Here is a 20682-nt window from a genome sequence, read left to right on the forward strand (position 1 = left end):
TCATTGTTCCATCTTTTATATACAGTTTCCCAGGCCCGAAGACAAACATCACACTTCAGACCATGACTGAAGTAGGATGCTTCACAGTTTGTTGGAGGCATTCCCACTTGAACTCCTCCCCAGATCGACGTCGCACATATTATTGTGAACATTCATTAGACACAAAGACACATGATTCATCACTGAAACACCTATTCTTCAATCATCAGTAATCCAATGTTTTAGGCCTCGTACCCATTCGAAGCACTTCTTTACCATAGTTGGAGTAATTTTTGCTTTCTTTCTTGGCCTGAGTGCTTTTATTCCCTCAGCACAAAGAATCCTTCGAACATTTTCAGGCGAAATCTCTACACCATACTCAGCCAATTTTATGCTTAAATCTTTAGAAGTTGCGTTTCTGTTTCCCGGAGGCAATCATTTTAGTTTTGTGATACTTCTTAGGATTTCGCCCACACCTCCCAACCCTATTTTGCTGATACATTTGCTTCTTGCGCATTGCAACAGAGATTTTATTCACATATCATTGCCCTACCCCAACTCTAATAGCAATTTGTCGTTGTGTATAGTATATCCCTTCCGCCAGAAGTGTTTTGACAACTTCCACTTTACGTGAAGAAAGGTCTCTGGCTTTTCCCATTACGCCGCGATTACAAGACTTCACAGAATAAAAGATTAATACAGTAAACATGTCGCGATCACTTTAAACTGGCCCATTCGAACTGTTGAACGTTTTGGATGTCATAACTACTTAATACTGCAACCACAATACTTCAGATTGTAACTTGTTAATAGAAACCATAAAAGCTGTCTACAACTGAAATACCACTTTCAGAACTCCCTCCCCTCTACTAACGCCATCTAATGTTCAATGGTGGAATCACTACTTCCGCTGTACAGTAAACAAATGAAGGATGCCACATCGGTGATTTAACCATTAAATTACATGTTCTAGAACTCCGAAATTAGGACTGTAACATAAACTTTGCATTGTTCGAGCGTGAGTCTAATAATTTGAACACGTCTGTATGCCCAGACCTAAGGCACACAATGGACGAAAATTAAGTAAAATATGCAAAATTTAAGTAATAATAATAGTAGTAATATTAGTAGTAATAGTAAACATGGTTAAAGTCCTAGTAAATGCTCTCCAGAACATTTAGTATGATGATATAATAAATGCTTATACTAATCTACTTTTGAATAATGATAACGAATTTTCTTATACTGTTTCATAATACTTTTTTCTCCTACTTCATTTACATTATTGTTAATAAAAAAAAGATAATAATGAAAAAGGAGTTTTAATTATTTTAATCGAAATATTCATTTTGTATTACAATGAAAACATAAATTTCAATAATCAAAATAATTTAAAATTTTAACAATAATTGATCATCGATTTCGGTATTTTGGTTGATATCAACAATGGCAAAGATGCCATCATTCATTGTTATTTAAAATTTAAAATCAACTTTCTTTCTAATACACATCTTAATTCAATACAAAAATACAAAATGAACTAATGGAATCATCAAATGACGGTTCAAGTGTTCCATCGGTTGAATCATCAAAATCAGGTGACTCTAATACCCCTAAGATTGATTCAGTTGCCAACATTAGCAGGCCTAGTAATGGCCGTTTATCTACTACTACTAAATTTACGAATGTGTTACCATGTCCTCACTGTGGAAAACAAAATGTTAATTCCAGAGGATTAGCTATACACATAGGTAAAAAGCATCACGTTATAAATGGGAACGAAGATTGTTGTCATATCTATAATAATAGTTATCCTGATTATAAAACTAAAAGAACTAACATTTCTAACAGCAATAAAGGCACACAGGATTTTACGTTATCTAACTTGGGTAAAATATTAATATCGTTAAGGTTAACACATATTTTAAGGCGTGTCCCTCGAGGTGATCGAGCTGCTGTTGCTGATGGACTTACTGATGTGTTACTTCAAGTAACTATTTCAAATGACGAAAGAGATTGGATCAACATGTTTCTATTTCCATTAGCTGCACTAACTGCTCCCAAAAATCAGAAAATGTAAAAAAAAAAAAAAAAAACTTACCTCCTGGGTAAAACAAAGAGTTCGTCATTGGTGTGATGTAGGTATTGACGCCTTAACAAAGATCAGGAAATCTCTTCCAAAAGAGAATGTTTCCAATCTTAAGATTGTAGAAAACAAACTTTCAGATGGTAACATCCGAGAAGCAGTCCGTCTACTAATGTCAGATGATACTGTTGCAGCCCCCGATATTTCTGTGTTTGAGACGCTATTGGAGAAGCATCCAGCCCACCCTGGTGAATTTAATTTACCGAATCTTTCAGATGACCCTTCAACTGTCAAGGAGTTTCGATTGATGAAGTTAAGGTAGCTATTAATTCCTTTTCATGTGGTAGCGCAGGAGGTCTCGATGGTCTTCGCTCTTCGATTCTCAAAGATCTCCTATCCTGTCAAGTACTTGAATCGAAGGAAAAGCTCGTAAAATCATTATGCAATCTATTCAATGTAATTATTTCAGGAAAAGTTCCCTTGGAAGTTCGGCCATTGTTTTTCGGAACCAAACTTACTGCTCTTAAAAAGAAATATGGTGGAATTTGACCTATCGCCGTTGGTAATGTCGTGTGCAGAATATCAGCACAAATTACATGCCTCAGAACACGAGAGCATTTTAAGAACTTTTTGTCTCCGCATCAACTTGGTGTTTGTATTCCCAACGGAGCCGAAGCAGCTGTGCATGCAATCCGCGTTTATTTTTCCTCCATTCACAATGCTCCTAAGGCTATCTTAAAGCTGGATTTTCGCAACGCATTTAACGAGCTTCGCCGGGACTCCATGCTCACTACAGTGTTGAATGAATTTCCTTGAATCTATCCATATGTTTACCAATGTGATCTATTCTTAGGTCAAGATACTATTTCATCCCAGAGAGGAGTACAACAAGGCGATTCCCTGGGTCCAGCACTTTTTGCTATAACCATTCATTCCTTAGTGAAATCAATCAACACTGAATTAAACATTTGCCATTTGGATGATGGGACTATCGGTGATGAACCTGAAGTAGTTCTTTCAACTCTAGCACAAATAAATGAGAAGGCATCTGCACTTGGCCTACATTTGAACTTTTCAAAGTGTGAAGTTGGATTTCTTGGGTCAGATGAAGCCAAGTTAGACCTATTATTTAAAAATTTTGATGAAGCTGCCCCAGGAATACGTCTCCTAACTAACCAGGATGCTTGTCTTCTAGGCGCCGCACTCACAAAGGAAGCATTTACCAATGTTCTGTTAAGCAAAATATCTAAGTTAGAATATTTTTTGTCTCGACTCGTCTCGATTTCTGTCCATGCAGCTTTCTTTCTTCTACGTGCCTCTTTGTCGATCTCTCGTTTAAACTACTTCTTACGATGCTTTCCATCTTGGAATGAGACTCCACTACTGGAGAAATATGATCATATCCTTAAAATGGGTCCGGAGTAAATTTTAACTGCTCCTTAAGCGACGAGTCTTGGATTCAAGCATCCTTACTTGTGAGATTAGGGGGTCTTGGTGTTCGACGATCCGTGGATGTGGCGATTCCTTCCTTTTTAGCGTCCTTCCACGGATCTCTTCGTTTAGTCGAGGCTCTTCTTCCGCAAGGTTACCATCTAGATGGCACCGAATGCAAAAATTTAACAGATACAGATCTTCCAGAAATAAACAAGAGAGGCTGTCAGGCATCTTGGTATACACCAATTGCAGCGCATTTTCATGAACTTCTCTTACAGTCAGTTATTGCTCCAGAGGATAAAGCCAGGATTCGTGCTGCCTCATCCCTACATGCTGGGGCATGATAAATGCAATACCCTCCCCATCATTAGGTCTTCATATGACTAATGAAGCATTTAGAATCGCTGTCGCCTTAAGATTAGGTTCAGCTATTTGTAAGCCACATCGCTGTCCAGCTTGTGGGAATCAAGTTAACCAACGTGGCCTGCATGGTCTTTCATGCATAAAGAGCATGGGCAGACACGCTAGGCACTCCTGTGTGACTGATATCATTTTACGATACCTTACCACAGCTGGAATTCCTTCTATACGTGAACCTGCAGAATGTTGTCGTTCAGATAGCAAACGACCTGATGGCATGATATTAGTTCCTTGGTTGAGAGACAAGTCACTAGTATGGGACTTTACGTGTTCAGATACATTTGCCCATTTAAGTCTTCCTTTAGCTGTTATGAATGTTGGAGCTGTTGCTAGTCGTAGAGAGGTAGAAAAGCAAAGGAAATATAACAACCTCCTTGATAAATTTATTTTTGCTCCAATTGCCATTGTGACTAGTGGTGCTTGGGGAGCTGCAAGCCTTGATTTTGTTAGAGAAGTAGGCAGACGCATTTCTATTGTTACTGGAGATGTTCGTTCAACATCTTTCCTAATTCAACGCATATCTATTGCTATCCAAAGTGGCAACGTGTCGTCGGTTCTTGGCAGAGCCGTAGCTAAGGGGGGGCCAGCGGGGCGCCCGCCCCGGGCGCTGATAGCAAGGGGGCGCCAAACAAGCAAGGAGAAAGAAACAGTGTTGTTGGACATGAGTAAAAGACAAGTCGCCCTCAGAATGTATTAGTGCCCTATTGGATCAATATTGCTGTCGGTTATCATTGAAATACGTAGATTTCTTAAAAATTTTCTTGCTCGCTTCGCTCGCAATCCAAGAGTTTGAATAAGTCACAACAAGTTTTTACTTATTACTTAAAGAGTTATTATAGATGATTTCTTAATGACATGTGGTATACAAAGTGCCGAGTAATGACTTACAGTGTATACGCAGGAGCATTTTAAAAACGCGCAAAGTTGTAAAATAGTAGAGTTGTAGAAACGTTGTAGAAACGAGCAAAGTTGTAGAAACGAGAAAGTTGTAGAAACGAGCAAAGTTGTGTTCGGCGTTTTGAAAGTGATGAGTTTGCTTAGTTCAAAACGTTTTTCTAGCCAATCGGATTAATCACGACGCACAGTGGGACCAAAACACTGAATTCTTGGCAAAAATAAGAATTCGCAATATGAAGCAGAAAATTGAAAGAAAACCAATTAGTTCGGTATGTGCAGTGGCTACAATAATGTTATTTCGACATTATTTCATCAAAAACATAGAGTTTTACATCATAAAAGGAAATATTCCTTACATTCGCGCCTAAATTATATAACAGATTATATGATTGGCATAAACAAACGAGTGGGCAATATGCTTTGATTTGGCAATTTACGATTGGCATGAAAGGAAAAAAGTGTACTTATTCATTTTACAACTGAAGAGGAATAAAATTGAAGAAAAGTTCTTGCTTCTCAAAATTATTTCAAAGTTGTGGAGGATTCGTTATGACAATGAAGATGCAAGGACGCTTCAATACATAAAAATTATCTCATCACAAGTTCTCGATATGAATATATTATCAGATATATTAAACATATTATCATTCACAAGCATCAGTAACCTGTTCAGGTTGTTTCATATATTGCATCGTGCATTACTTGAGCTCATTTGAGGGCTTGATTGGAACACTCTGAACTGGAGCGAACGGAGGCTCATTACAGTTGATTCCAATGTCACTTCTGCGCACGCATCACAAAAAACACAATACTGAGTTGATCAACACCATTTTTAATATGGTTCTACCTTATGGTCAGGGACGTACGGAAGGGGGGGGACACGGGGGTCCGGACCCCCCCCGAAATTTCGTCTTTTAAAAATTTAGCCTAATTTTAGGGGTAATTTTAGCAATTTTAATATAAAATATCTTCATATTTAGTTTGGACCCCCCCCGAAATAAATTCCTGGGTACGCTACTGCTTATGGTCCATAGATTGTTTAACAAACATTCAAAATGTCGCCACCATTAATCAAATATGTTTGACTAGAGTTTAGTTCTGTTGGTGAATGCCAGAGAAGTATGACCAGATGGTGGAAACAAGATGGGTCCTGGGGGTGAAGCCCCTAACGCGGTCTGGGGGCAAAATATCCAGAATCGACCTATATTCAACTTTGTCACTGCGTGCATGGGGAACACACATCTAATAACCCAACACTTGATCTCACATTCATCCCAGCTCAATTCAAAAGCAGCATTGCATCCAGAATGCGGTTTTCTTCAAACATTTTCATGCGCTATATTTCCCAAAAGTGCAAATATGTGCAGGTTTTCTTTTTGCATACAGTAAGAACAATGCTTTCGCTAAGACATATTAAAAATTCACAGACATATTTTCTACTAAAATGCCATTCTATCGTTTGAACATAGTTTATATGCTTTCAGTACCACAGCATTTTCCAAAAATGATATTAAGTAGGGGATTATCATAGGGATATGATAATGATATTAGCATCATTCCAAATAAGATTATTGACTACACATCACATCAACATTCTAAATATACAAAACAATACATACATGTCGGTCGTGCCACCATGTTTACCAGCCACTGAATATCTACACGCAATGTAGGAATAGTAGCATTAAAAGTCAATTTCCTATCTTCTGTCACTAAGCAGCACCTCTCCGGCTTCGGCAGATAACCAAATTTACACGTCCCATGAGTTCATTGTAAACTGCTATCACTTCTTTTCCTGTACACTATCTTATGTGTACACTATTAAGGTTTCATTATAACAAATTATATCGAGTCAATCTTTTACTTCATTTTTCGAGTTTTTGCTAAGAATTGCCTGGTTTGGCCCACTGTGCGACGGTGAGAATGAAGGTATGAAAGTGAGAAGAATGAAGAGATAGATTCAAGCTGCTGTTTACGCGGGAATATTAAAAATAAAGGTAAATGGGGTGAACAATAACATTTTCGAACTTCAAGCAGTTGTGGAATAGGGGCTTAAAGGATCAAAACTTAGCCCAACGAAGTTTGACTTTTTCAGACACTAATCATTGCCAATGATTTATTTTTAAATTCCATTGACATATCAAATGCTTCCAATTTGGAGGAATTTATTGGGGTCATTTTTTCATCAACTTTTTGTATCTCCAGCATATTATTTTGTGCATACGTGTCTAGTTGTGTGATGTTTTTATCTATCTACATACATACAAAACATAAGTACACACATTCTTTATACATACACGTGTTAGTGTATTTTAATATATTAATCAATAATAAGTATTTTAAATTCGGAACTTCCATTCATTAAGAAATTAAGTAATTACTATAATTTCAGACATATGTAGTAGCCAAAGTATATTTTGGATTTTAAGTACAAACATTGAACATATTCTTCACCTCCATCGATCAATACTTAGAAATTCACAAAGAAGGCTCCTTCTGAATTTCCATTACATTTCACAAAATATTTTTACCGTAAAAAGATCGAAATTAAAATGCTATTGACGTAGGTCACATACAGAATAAAATTAAAAAGTTTACAATTATTACTGGAAATTAACACTGTCACCCATTTCGAACAATTTAAAAGCACATAGTTTCTAATGTATTGAAATTTCATTTCTTATCGATAGTATGAAACATTGTAAATAGTAGTAACTTTCTATAACTGTTTTTCTAGTAAATCTGTATACAACCAAAGGTATTTTTGTCAAATTTAACAAAAAGTCCAAAATAAGACTCTTGAAAACAGCTCTTATTTGAAAAAGGATACATAATGATCGTTTTTGGTTGTTGCAATGGTCTTTCCAAGAAGATTAATAAAGATTCAGCGTAGCATAACAACAAAAGCTGCTTTTCTTATATATATATATATATATTTAAAATTATTTTCTTTTATATATATATATATATATATATATATAGAGAGAGAGAGAGAGAGAGAGAGAGAATGACTGGTAAGGTGAGTGTAGGGGGCGCTGAATTCTACTTCGCCACGGGCGCCGAAATCTCTAGCTACGGCTCTGGTTCTTGGCACCTTACCACAGGGGAAGAACTAGATGAAGTGTTTCTTCTCTAACACAAAGGACAACACTGAACATTTATACAACTGGATGGCATATTATACAAATAAGGTCAATATGGTAATTGGAAAGTAAATTATTGTAACATAGTGAAACACATATGCTTGTGTCGGGGAGATTATATATTATATATAAAAAAAAGACTATATATGGGACCGGAGACGGAAAATTTAATGGAAATTTACTGTTCTATTGTCTGACTGAAAATTTTTATACCGCAATAATTGCAATACCAATTATTTAACAGAGAATAAATGTTCCTATTAAAAAATAATTTATTTGTTTTAGTGAAATGTCAAAAGAAATTTCTTTTATTATTGCACTATTGCATATTTCAAAAATAAAACTGATTATTCTCTGTAACTTTATTTTATAAAACGTAAATTAGTAACAATTTACAACAGATTCGCTTTCTTTACAACAATTCAAAACTAAATTCACTAAAATTTATATGAACAAGTTGAAACAAAGGTTTGCATAAAATAAGCTTAGATTATTTTTTTCTAATTCTATTGTGTTGTAAATCAAAAATTTTGTAGATCAGATGGGGAGTGCACAATATCTTTCAGCATAAAGGCGGTAAAACATTAAATCCGGCTCTGTGTAAGGTAAATAAGGCTATACCTTATGTAATAATGTTTTAAGGCATTTAACTTATGTTTTTAACAAAAAATATTATATAATGATTCAATCTAATAAAAAGGAAACCTTTCCTTTCGCATTTCTAAATTTTGTTTTCATTTTCTTATTTCTCTTCCATCTCTTGACAAGTTTCGGAAACGCGTTTTACGCACAAGCGAACAAACATGAAGAGTTTTAGGAAAGCAGGGTATGGTACGAATAGTCTTAGTAGTAGTAGAATTAAACAGTAGAAAAATATATTGAAATAAAAAAAGATCTTTATATGACTTATTACAATCAACTCATTTTGTTTCCGCACAAAATATTCATCAGGTTCCTTTTCAGGTTTCCCTCTGAACCGTTATGAGGAAGCTGATTCGTTGAAAGGGAACCCAAATCATTTTCCCTTCAATGGTTCTCTTGCGTCTTCTTTATTTTCTTTCTATTTGAGTTCAAAGTCTAAAGGGGAAGTAAATGTAAAGGTCGATTTTTTTCAGTTCTTTGTACTACATATGAGTCACTGACGCTTGAAAGCTAGACGTTTTGTATAATTGGAAAGCCAAAAGTAATTCCAACAACAACAAAAAAATCTTCTAAAAAGAAAGCAAATGGAGAAAGAGCCCTAGTGACGTGATTTCGTTTTACACATCATTAATTTAATGTAGCACGTATCGAATAATATATATATTTGGGTAAGATAATCAGTGAAAAAAGTTAAGCACCAGCAGATCAAAGTTTCGGAAACTTCTAAATTATTCATAAAAGTAATTTTCAAAGTAAGGTATGTTACTCTCACTTCATTTTTTTCCAATATTTATATTGCAAGTACAGGAAAAGGTTGAAGATTCGAGAACCAAACGTGGTTCTATCAACACCAATTGATTCATTAACTAATACTAATTAAAGTGGTTTTAAGGGAGTATTCATAACATTAAGTAGGCAGAAATAAATCGTCTTTTTATAAATGCCGTCTCCATCTAGCATACGTATGTTACACAATATCACAAAAGTGGTCACGGTGGCTCAGTGGCAGAGCGCTCATTTCTGGTGTGAGGGATGTTGGAGGGACGCCACGCGAGCTTGTGATGCACAAGATAGTTTCCCTAGGCTTTCTCCCTCTTCCTCTCAAGTTCTTATTCCACAAACTCTTTCATAATCATTCAGTTGCATTAATCAATCGTCTCCTTTATACAAAGGGTATAATTGTGAGACATAAAACTAGAAATTAAATGTCATATCATTTTGCTATTATAAAACTTAAAACGCGTTTTGTGAACCTCCGAAAGCCAAGTACGAGAAACACTGAGAAAAAATTGTATGTGACGTACGTAAAATCCTATTTTACATTTGTAAATCCTGTAGTTTTTTTTGGTGGAAGGAGCTTAACGTACAGCAAACGTATAACTGAAAACGTATGTTTTATAATACTTTCTGTATAAGTGTTCCATCTGTACATACTTTCCGTATGAAACAATATAAGCGGTCAGGATCTGACACCAGGGGACGCCATGTAGCTGACGCCAGGGGCGGGTCCAGGACGGAATTCTGGGGGGCAGTGGTTTCTAATGCTGCTACTTAGAGCTACTTTTAAGAGCTCCAAACTCTGGGATGGGTTTTATTTACATATAAAATAAGAAAGTTTCCTCTTCTGGAGGGCGATCGCCCCCTCGCTCCCTGGATCCACCTCTGAGGGTAACATACATATAGGTATGTAATATAAGGAAGACTGTTAGATATCAGACATCCTGCAATGGCATGATGTAACATCTAAGGGCAGTGCCTATGTAGCATACGGATAACGTATGTGGCGTGGGAGGCCCGGGTTTGATTCCCGGCGGGAGCTCATGTGGTTCGGATTCCACGTTAATCAGTAGGTCCACGTCTCATATAGCCTCTCTGCTGAACGGGACGTTAAACTCAAGTCAAGTCAAGGATAACGTATGCTCCATACTGATTTCTGTACTAAGCAAGAGGAGTCCGTATATTTGTAAATATACCGCTGTCCGCAGAAGGCTTTTTCTCAGTGTATTAGCAATATATTATATACCTTTTATACACGACTTACTTACGACTTGTACTTAATATATATATACCTGTAGTTTATAGTGTATACATTCCTTATCACGAAAACATATGTCTGCTCTGAAATCATTTTTCCAAGCCCCTTCCGTGTGATTTTAGTCAATATTCTTTCTTAGCAAACATCTCAGAGTTCAAAATAATATTCCTGTCAAGCAGGGGAAGGACTGAAGATACAATGATTATTGTATCAACCAGTTAGTGGTATTTCGCTTTCATATATGAATATCACTATATAGTCAATATTTTGGTATTCCACTTTACTCAGCTGTTTTTCATCCACACTGAATAAGAATTCGTATTGTGTTAAGCACTATACTACACCATTCCACCATATGTTTAGGAGAGAACTTCGAAAATGTATGCACTTAATTAACTATTATGTTCTTTAAATCAAAAAGTACTCATACAGCAAATTTTGCGAATGTATATACATTCAGTGTTTCATCGACAGTACTTAACAGTAGTCAAAAATGAAAACTTTCAATAATTGATTCCTATTTCTTTACCTCGTCGCAATAAGATTTTTCACACTTAGGTTCACCAATAGCGTACTAACTAAAGTGCACATTGAAGATGATTTTTGCAAAATTTTCCGATGATTCTACTCAACTTCAACCTCCAATAATTGAAGCCAATAAATTTGTTAAGTTATTACTTAAAAGAAGTTTTACTCTCTAACTTTAAACATGTTTATTATTATTATATTATTCAACTTCTGCACTTTGTTCTTCTAGCTTATTAACATTTCTTGCAACATGTGCCCTTCACAACGTTACGCTCCTGAGCTTGGAAATAGTAGGCCTAGTAGTAAATCCGGCCGTGGCTACCTCTTCACCTTCCAATGAGTCCTTTTGTTATAAATACGCACATCGATATATAAAGGTTCAAACGACACTCTGCCTTTCATTAAAACATGAAACACACAATAAGTTGGTAAACTAAAATTGTAATAAAAAGTAGACTACTACAAACATTTTTATCTTTGAACAATTTTACTGTAAGAAAGCAACACAGTAAACATTAATAATTTATATTTTCTCTCATGTTCCTAATTTGTAAATGGTTGAGGAAGACCTCTCACATGATGAACTAGATACAGGAATGGTGAAAACAATTACTCCTAATTTGTGAATTTCGTAGAAACCAATTTTGAAAGGATTGCGTTACTATAATTTCAACAAACTGAGGTAGTTTAGCATTTCCTCGTCCCTATAAAATTTTCAAAACTTTTGATAGAAATTCCAGTTCGACCTCGACACTCTTGGCGTCACATGCATAACGACGTGGAAGTTGCTCATTTTCTTTTTCCAAACGTCAGCGGATAATCACTTTTCGAGTGAATAATAAAACAATTCCACATAGAATGCCAGTGCTTTCTGTGTAAAGCCAATCATTTCTGTATGCATTCTTCAATTATAGAAAGAAATATTTTAATTCCGGATCAAATGTAGCAAATACTTACCGTACCATCTTTTGGATACTTTCTTGTATAAAATCGCATCACTTTCAGCAATTAATGAAGTCAATTTTAGACAATTCCCCCTATTTTCACTATTTTCCTCTTCTCTGTTTACCCTTTGTGAAAGGTCGCACTTTCCTGTACACTGTTTTTAATTCACGGAAATGCTTTATAGCAATCAATTTCGAATGATTAATTGCCCATGCTGTATTTTGCTGTGGCGTAATGATGCCAATGTTGTTCGTCGGATACAAAATATGCTAAATCGGAGACTGCACTTACATTGCTACCACTAGAAGAATGGGTGCCTATATCGGATGATGAAAGAAGGCGTTTGCCTCCCTGGAGTTTTGAAAGGAATACATCTTCTTCTAAATATACATCAAAACGTATTAATCTCGCTTACTCACCCATTACAGAATTTAATGAATTTGTAGTTAATGAAGTTACGCAAAGTGAATCAATAATAATTGTTTTACATGGAGTATTATGTGCAACAAGGTGTGTATATTTACGACTTCGCTTGTATGCCAGCTTCCACCCCTTTGAAAAAAAATAAACCTGTGGAAGTTTCTAGCTAGAATGTTAGGTACGACACAAGGCGTATCTGCTTTCAATGACAAATACTTATAGTACTCGCGCCGAGTCGTGAAGCTTGGGCTCTAAACCAATCATAGAAATATTTTGACTGAGCTCCAACACATCATAAAACAATTCCACATAGAATGCCAGTGCTTTCTGTATAAAGCCAATCATTTCTGTATGCATTCTTCAATTATAGAAAGAAATATTTTGATTCCGGATCAAATGTAGCAAATACTTACCATCTTTTGGACACTTTCTAGTATAAAATCGCATCACTTTCAGCAATTAATGAAGTCAATTTTAGACAATTCCCCCTATTTTCACTATTTTCCTCTTCTCTGTTTAACCTTTGTGAAAGGTCGCACTTCCCTGTACACTGTTTTTAATTCACGGAAATGCTTTATAGCAATCAATTTCGAATGATTAACTGCCCATGCTGTATTTTGTTGTGGCGTAATGATGCCAATGTTGTTCGTCGGATACAAAATATGCTAAATCGGAGACTGCACTTACATTGCTACCACTAGAAGAATGGGTGCCTGTATCGGATGATGAAAGAAGGCGTTTGCCTCCCTGGAGTTTTGAAAGGAATACATCTTCTTCTAAATATACATCAAAACGTATTAATCTCGCTTACTCACCCATTACAGAATTTAATGAATTTGTAGTTAATGAAGTTACGCAAAGTGAATCAATAATAATTGTTTTACATATGTGCAACAAGGTGTGTATATTTACGACTTCGCTTGTATGCCAGCTTCCACCCCTTTGAAAAAAAATAAACCTGTGGAAGTTTCTAGCTAGGATGTTAGGTACGACACAAGGCGTATCTGCTTTCAATGACAAGTACTTATAGTACTCGCGCCGAGTCGTGAAGCTTGGGCTCTAAACCAATCATAGAAATATTTTGACTGAGCTCCAACACATCGGAAAACTTCGGTACAATTCGTGGAATCGCTTCCCGAGCGCACACTTGGGGAAACGTCGAATAGCTGAAATTCACCAACAATGTTGTCAAACTTTGAAGACATAGTAAACGAGTATATAAAAAAGGTATTTAAAAATTACCAATAATAATACTGCACAACATTAGCTACTGTAACAACTATTCTAAAATGGTAACAATAGCACAAATGGTAATAACGAAAATATAACGCAACTAAAAAGAATTAACAAAACGGAACTTGACGCTAATCCGACAACACCGTACTCTCGGGAGATGTTTTCCGTGTAGCGCGAAAGAAGACACTGACAAAATTTGATGGGTGGGGGTTGACGACTGGAACACACCCTCATGTTCTATTGGCTGGTGAAATCGGTAGATCTCGGTCAAGCTTCACGACTCGGCGCGAGTACTATAGTAGTAACATGAGAAGCATGCTGTGGTGTTTACTCACTCCAGCGTTACAAGATTTTCATTTTCTTCCAGATCGAACAATGCAAGTTCTGGAATCGGTTATTCACAAGTGTTCGTGTTCTTTGTCTTTTCTCTGTTGTAGGAGAAAGACAATCACTGACATCAAGATAATGAAAACCTCGCTTCTTTGAACACAGGAAGATACTAAGAGGAAATAGCTTATACCTTTCAGGGTATAATTCAGCTATGCAAACACAGAGACAAATCGATTCCACACTAGCAAGGAATCTTTCTTTTAAAAAAATGTTTACAGTTTTGTGTTACACAAATAAGACATGCTGTGTATTGTTATAAGCAATTGGAACCTTTCTTAATGAAAGTATCACCGACACAAAACCTTACTCTGCTTCTTCTCTTTCTAAAATAAGGCACTACTGCCTGGCTAAGTTGATGTTCAATCGGCTTCTTGAAAGGCAATGTCCTTCCTTCAGCACAACAAATATGTTTCCAATAATAGGACTTTCTTTTTTGTAACAAAAATAAATAATGCTTAACTCAGTCCTTATCACGACTTTTGATATCATTATCACAAATATCTGATTTAAAATCAGTGTTCATTTTGAGTCAGAGTGCAATAAACGTATAATTACATTAATATTGAAAGTACAAATTATTTAATTTAAAGTATATCATAATGGATACATTATTGTAATTATATTCGGGTGGGCGAGGGCATCCACTGGATGGGCAATTACATATTCGCGCTCATCTTGGTGCCATGTCTAGTTATCGTTTAAATTAATATTGACCTTACGTATAGTAGAACTATCACTATCCCGTCATACACCCGGTGTGTGCCAAAGGACAACGTTTCTTCCTCGGCAAAAATTGCTTTGGTATTCTCATAATTGCTGCAATGCCTTCGTAGCTTTTATAATATGATACTGGAATATCTAGTTATCAGATACATATATTTCCCTTAGCCTTGCACAAATATACGCATTACAGTAAGTAAAATATGAGTCTGTTAGTGATAAAGTTCCTCCCCTGTACCCACAAAAGATGCTATTGAATTCTGTAATATTGTTAACATTTAAAGAGAAAAATCGTTCAAAGATTAGATAAATACGAATCAGTGGCGTGCCGTGACTTTTCTCACAGGGGACTAGGTTCGAAGAGAATGTGTGCTGTAGAGTGGAGGTCCTGAGTAGTATTGTTGACACCAAATAACACAATTTATATGTTTCTGTAAACGCTTCTTCTACCAAGCCTCTTTCTTTCAAGAAATGGATAATTTCAGTCACAGTTTTATTTAAAAAATCTAAGAGTCTGTAAACCTATATAATTCACTCCGCAAATTGTTAAAATTAAAAAAAAAAACTCCCGTAAATTGATTTAAGGGTCAAAACTCACTGAGATCTTGAAATCACAGTATCAATAATGTCATTGAAGAGACGCACGTATTTAATTTCTGAATCTGTTGAGTCATCTACTTTACGTCTTTTATTAGAAGGTTCCCGTTGTCATCCAATTCTACTTTTCTATAAGTCTTCAAACTCGTTTCTTGCTAAGATACCATCTTTTGTACTTTTTGGATGCAATATTTCACATCCAAGGTTTTACTTTAAAGAATGTTGAATAGTATATCCGTGCGCGAAAAAAAAAAAACAAAACAAAACAAAACTGACTGAAAACTTTTAGTAGAAATGCAAAATCGAAATCCTTCAATGATAACTCACACATTTTTTCTTTTTTGTAGTCATGAAAGCTTCGGTGTCGCAATTATCTGAATCTTCTACAATGTTCTCAGAAAACCGTAAGAGTTCTATTTGATTTTCATTTACTGCATACACAATTTTTGAATTGTAATTCCATCTTATAGTGGCAACCGTTGGAAATCGCTTAGTTACTTCTGATTCAGCAAGCGCGTTACAGCGTTTCAATGAATATGAAAAGAAATTTGGAACGCCACTTATTCTAAAAATTAGTAAATTATTAGTAAAAAAAAAATATTTTACATTCCTTGATGTGATTAACAGACTGTGGAACAACGAGATTGAGTCTGTGATGATAGCAATGTATGATGAGTGCACTCAAACACCTTTTCACAAAAGATTGTAAACCGTTCAAATGTCCAGAAAATGTGGCAGCTCCATCCATAGCCTAGTGCTACAAGCTTTTGCTTACAATTAAAATTAGAGAGAATTTGGAAAGCATGCTCACTTAAAGCAGTCACAGTGCAATCACTAGCAACATCTGCAAAACAAATAAATCTTTCATGAATTGCCGTCTTTCACGTACCGATTGAATGTTGAGAGATTTTTGCAATGTCCGTAGTTTTGTCCAACATTATTGCTGTAAGAAGTGTATTGTTTATTTCTGACTCAATTTTATCCAAAATTACTCACCAACACATTTAATAATATAATTCTGAATTCTGTTTGATGTTCCTATAAACACTTCCATGCTGTGAAGATGACAAGTCAACATGGGCGCTCGAACGAGAGGGCAGGGTGGGGCCCGGACCTTCCTCTGGCTCACGAAAATGTATATGTAATATAGCAAACCACGTATATTAAATACCAGAAATACCAGACGCAACATAGCAACTATGGAGATGGGCCCCTCCCTAGAAAATTTTCTTCAGGCGCCCCTGCAAGTCCATTTAGTGTCGTACTTAGAAAGTAACTGAATTACTTCAATATAATTTCCCTAATTGACAGAATCTTCCTGTTTGTTATGACTTCTAAATGATAGCTCTTGTTTAGCCATAAAACAAGAGGAATAAATGAATCGGTTCATTAGTTCTCGGTTTGAATCAACTTCTGCATTGCTTGCTCAATTGAAAATCAATTCTGGTTTCCCGAAAGTTTTCAGTTTAGTTATTATGGACAGGTGTGAATAACATTTTTCTTGGCGCAACTTGGGTTTGCGAAAATTGTTCATGTCACAAAAGCCATCATTCTTCCACACGTCCTTTTCTATGTGGAACAGAATACAAGGCCAGCAATACAGTTTGTTTCTTGTCTTACATGCAGTTAACTATTTCGAAGAAGCAAAATAATCCGTTTTGATATTATGTATATAATCTTTCATTTTTGTCTAAATGGAAATGCTTGGAGTTGTTCTACCACTGGTTATTATTTGTTGCATTTCTTGAAAATTAAGGAATCCAATGGTCCAGAATACAAGACTGAAACGGCCGATCCCCACCCCTACTGTCCCCTGTACCAATTGAAGTAATATCACTGCTTGCGCCATCGCTTTGCTGCAAGGGACTCGATTTCTCAGACGAGTCCCCTTCCATATTTTATTCTTCGAGTCATTTTCAAAATATATTGATAATCTAAAAAGATCACACTTCACTAGATTTCTTAAAGTGTCAAGATTAATACTGTAAATTTAATAGCGTTAAAACTATTAACTGTAAAAAGCAAACGAGCATTAAATTCGCTTACGACAGAACGCCCGTGCTTAGAGCTTAGACAGCATAATATGAGGACTAGCTGGCTGGACCCTGTTCCCTTCCCCGAGAAAAGCCGATTAAAACCCGAGCGTTTCCGATCTCCACTTCGCTGTCGCACCCAGCCCACGGGCGCTGACTATAGTTGTGTCAGAACAATTGAAATAGTGTTATTTTACGAAAATAGAGAAATACAAGCAATGTTTTCGTTTTCTTTGGTATATATTTATCACAAAATACTTTAATTAAAATGCCAGGGGACTAGCCTAGTCCCCTAGTCCCCTTGACGGCACGCCGCTGATACGAATCAATAGATCTCGTTGAGTTGAAAAACAATAATATGGATGACAGTAAACCTTCGCGTGTAGTTTTCAATGTAATCGTCAAAAATGGATTCTTTGAAACCTAAATATTGATGTTTTACAATAACCACGTCCCCTTGCTCTCTGCGCGCACACATGTATACTTTTTGTTAGTTTTATTGCATTGAGGAAAAAGTTGTACGTGGCGTATTTAAAAAGGTAGGTTACATGCGTAATTCCTGTAGTTTTTGGACTTAATGTACTGCATACGTATAACTAAAAACGCATGTTTTATAATACTTTCCGTATTAAGCGTTCCATCTATATGTACTTTTCGTATGAAACAATATAGGCGGTTAGGATCTCACTTACAAATTGACGTGTATAACATATATCTGAGGAATGTAACATAAGTATATGCATGTGATATACGGAAAACTGTTAGATGTCAGACATCATGCAACGGCATGATGTAACACCTAAGGGCAGGGCGTATGTAGCATATGGATAACGTATGCTCCATATTGATTTCTGTAGTAAGTAAGAGAGTTCCGTATATTTGTATAATATACCGCTGTCCGCAAAACAGATTTTTCTCAGAGTGGAAGAAGAGCATACATGGTACGAAGTTAGTAACCTGATTCATCCATTGTGTTTATTTGGGGGGCGCGGTGGCTCAGTGGTAGAGCGTTCACCTCTGGTGCTCGGGGTCCCGGGTTCGATCCCAGCCCCCGCCAAGTGAACTTTGTGGTGGACAAACACCGTGCTCGTGGGTTTTCTCGGGGTTCTCCCGTTTCCTCCCACTTTCTTCATTCCACCGTTTCACTCATCTCTCATCATCACCGTCTCCTTTAGCCTAACCGGCATAACCGTAGGACATAAAACTTACAGATTTCATTTCATTTTCATTTTCATTGTGTTTATTTGGACAATCTATTGGATTTTTTTTTTTTTTTTTTTTTTGTATCTATGTGCAGATGAAAGCGAGAGCATTATTCAATTGTTTATGATAAGACGACTGCTGGCGTATGATCTGATTTGTATGCTTCATAAAGTAATTTTTCAAATATTGTTTGCAATTGTTCAGGTTTCAAATTGACTTTATTTACAGATAAGGACTGGAAGACTTTATAATATACGATTGTGGTTTCGCAGTGTTTTGTCTCAATAGCATTTCGTCCTAAGGCAAAATTCGTACCATTTCGTCCCGGTGTAGTAGTGTTTCGTCCCAATGCAAATCCGTGGCAATTTGTCTCCAGGTATTTTTATTGGTTAATGAACAGACTGATGAGTATAGTTTCGTCCCAGAGACACAAAGGTGATGACTCACACGTCGATCAACCGGTGGTTCGTGAAACTTATCAGTGTTCTCCAATGGAGTTTTCTGTAACTAAGAGAGGTCAAATCAGTTTGATATTTAATGGATATCGATATACAAAGAAGACGAGAGGAAGTGTGGTGAAATTGTTTAGCGTTGTGTTGCACAGCCAAGTAAAGGAAAAGTGTTTACCAACAACGGAGAATTTGTTAAAGAAGACAGCCACGACTGTGTTCCTGATGTTACCAGCATTGATGTAATTAAAGGCTATATTCCAGGCGAAGAAGAGAGCTCGTGAGGAGTATTGTGTACGCCCTTTCTTTTGAGACATTACTCTGCGGTTATCTCATAACCGTAAGTATTGAGTTTCTATGATTGAAATGTTCAATTGATGTGTGTTACTTTCATAAACCTAAGAAATGAAAACCATAATACCTAGTTACTCAAACTACTGCTATCTCCAGCTAAAAAGTGACACTTTTGGCATTAATCACCTATCAACTGAATCCGATGACGAAAGTAGTCTTTAGTATATAATGCGAAGTAGTCCTCATTGTACGTTGCATCTCCCGATCATTAGTGAAGACCTTCCCTGCCAAGAGGTTATCAAAATGCCGGAAGAACAGGTGGTAGACGGTGGAAGAGACGTCTGGAGAATATGGTGGATATTTTATTCTGAAATTCATGGAGAATCTTCAGAGTCCTTTGAGAGGCATGTAGCAATCTATTGTCATCCAACAGTAGGACACCATACAGTAGGATCGTTGCTAGATACTTACGGAAAAGTTTACTGTCCATTTTATGGAGTTCAGCACAGCAACGACCAGCAGTGCTTGATTCACATTGACGGAGATGGATATAGTGAACCACCAAATCTTGGACCATAACAGCAACTCCACTTATCGGACACCTTCCTAGATACTGATCAGTGAAAGCACAGAATAATACGAGCCAACATGATCCAAGAGATCCTAATACCACGAATGGAAGAAAACTTTCGACTAACTGTTTCCCAGTATTAGTAATGTATGTGAAATTAGAAGTAGACCAAAAAAGTGATAAATTATTAGAATGAATATTAATGCTTTAAAGCAAAGGTGAAATAAAGATGTTTTAAGAAGTTTGACTTTCATTATTACTATCAGATAATTGAATGGAGAAATAAATAATTCTAACTAGTAAAGTCACCGTTTGTACATAAAAATCTTTCATCATTTATTTTTTTTAAAATTCAAACGACATTTTGGTAGCCCGCAACTCTACCATTGGTCTACACGCTATATAATCGTTTCTATGCGTACTAAGTTCACCACGGGTATCAACATACAAATGTTCGGACAAGTTTCATCGATCACGTAGGTGATTCACGGAATTTTGACTAAATCAACAATGACTTAGCTCCAATTCTGATGTCCTATAACACGGGAACCAAACAAAGCCTTGCACACTATAATAATTCGTATGCTAGCTTAGCTCTTAATGGCCTACTACTATCCGAAGTTTGATCAAGACCGAAGAGGTTTCTTCGATCGCATGAAT

The sequence above is a fragment of the Thermobia domestica genome, chromosome 12 (genome assembly GCF_964235325.1).
Source record: "Thermobia domestica chromosome 12, izTheDome1.hap1.1, whole genome shotgun sequence".
Lineage (NCBI taxonomy): Eukaryota > Metazoa > Arthropoda > Insecta > Zygentoma > Lepismatidae > Thermobia > Thermobia domestica.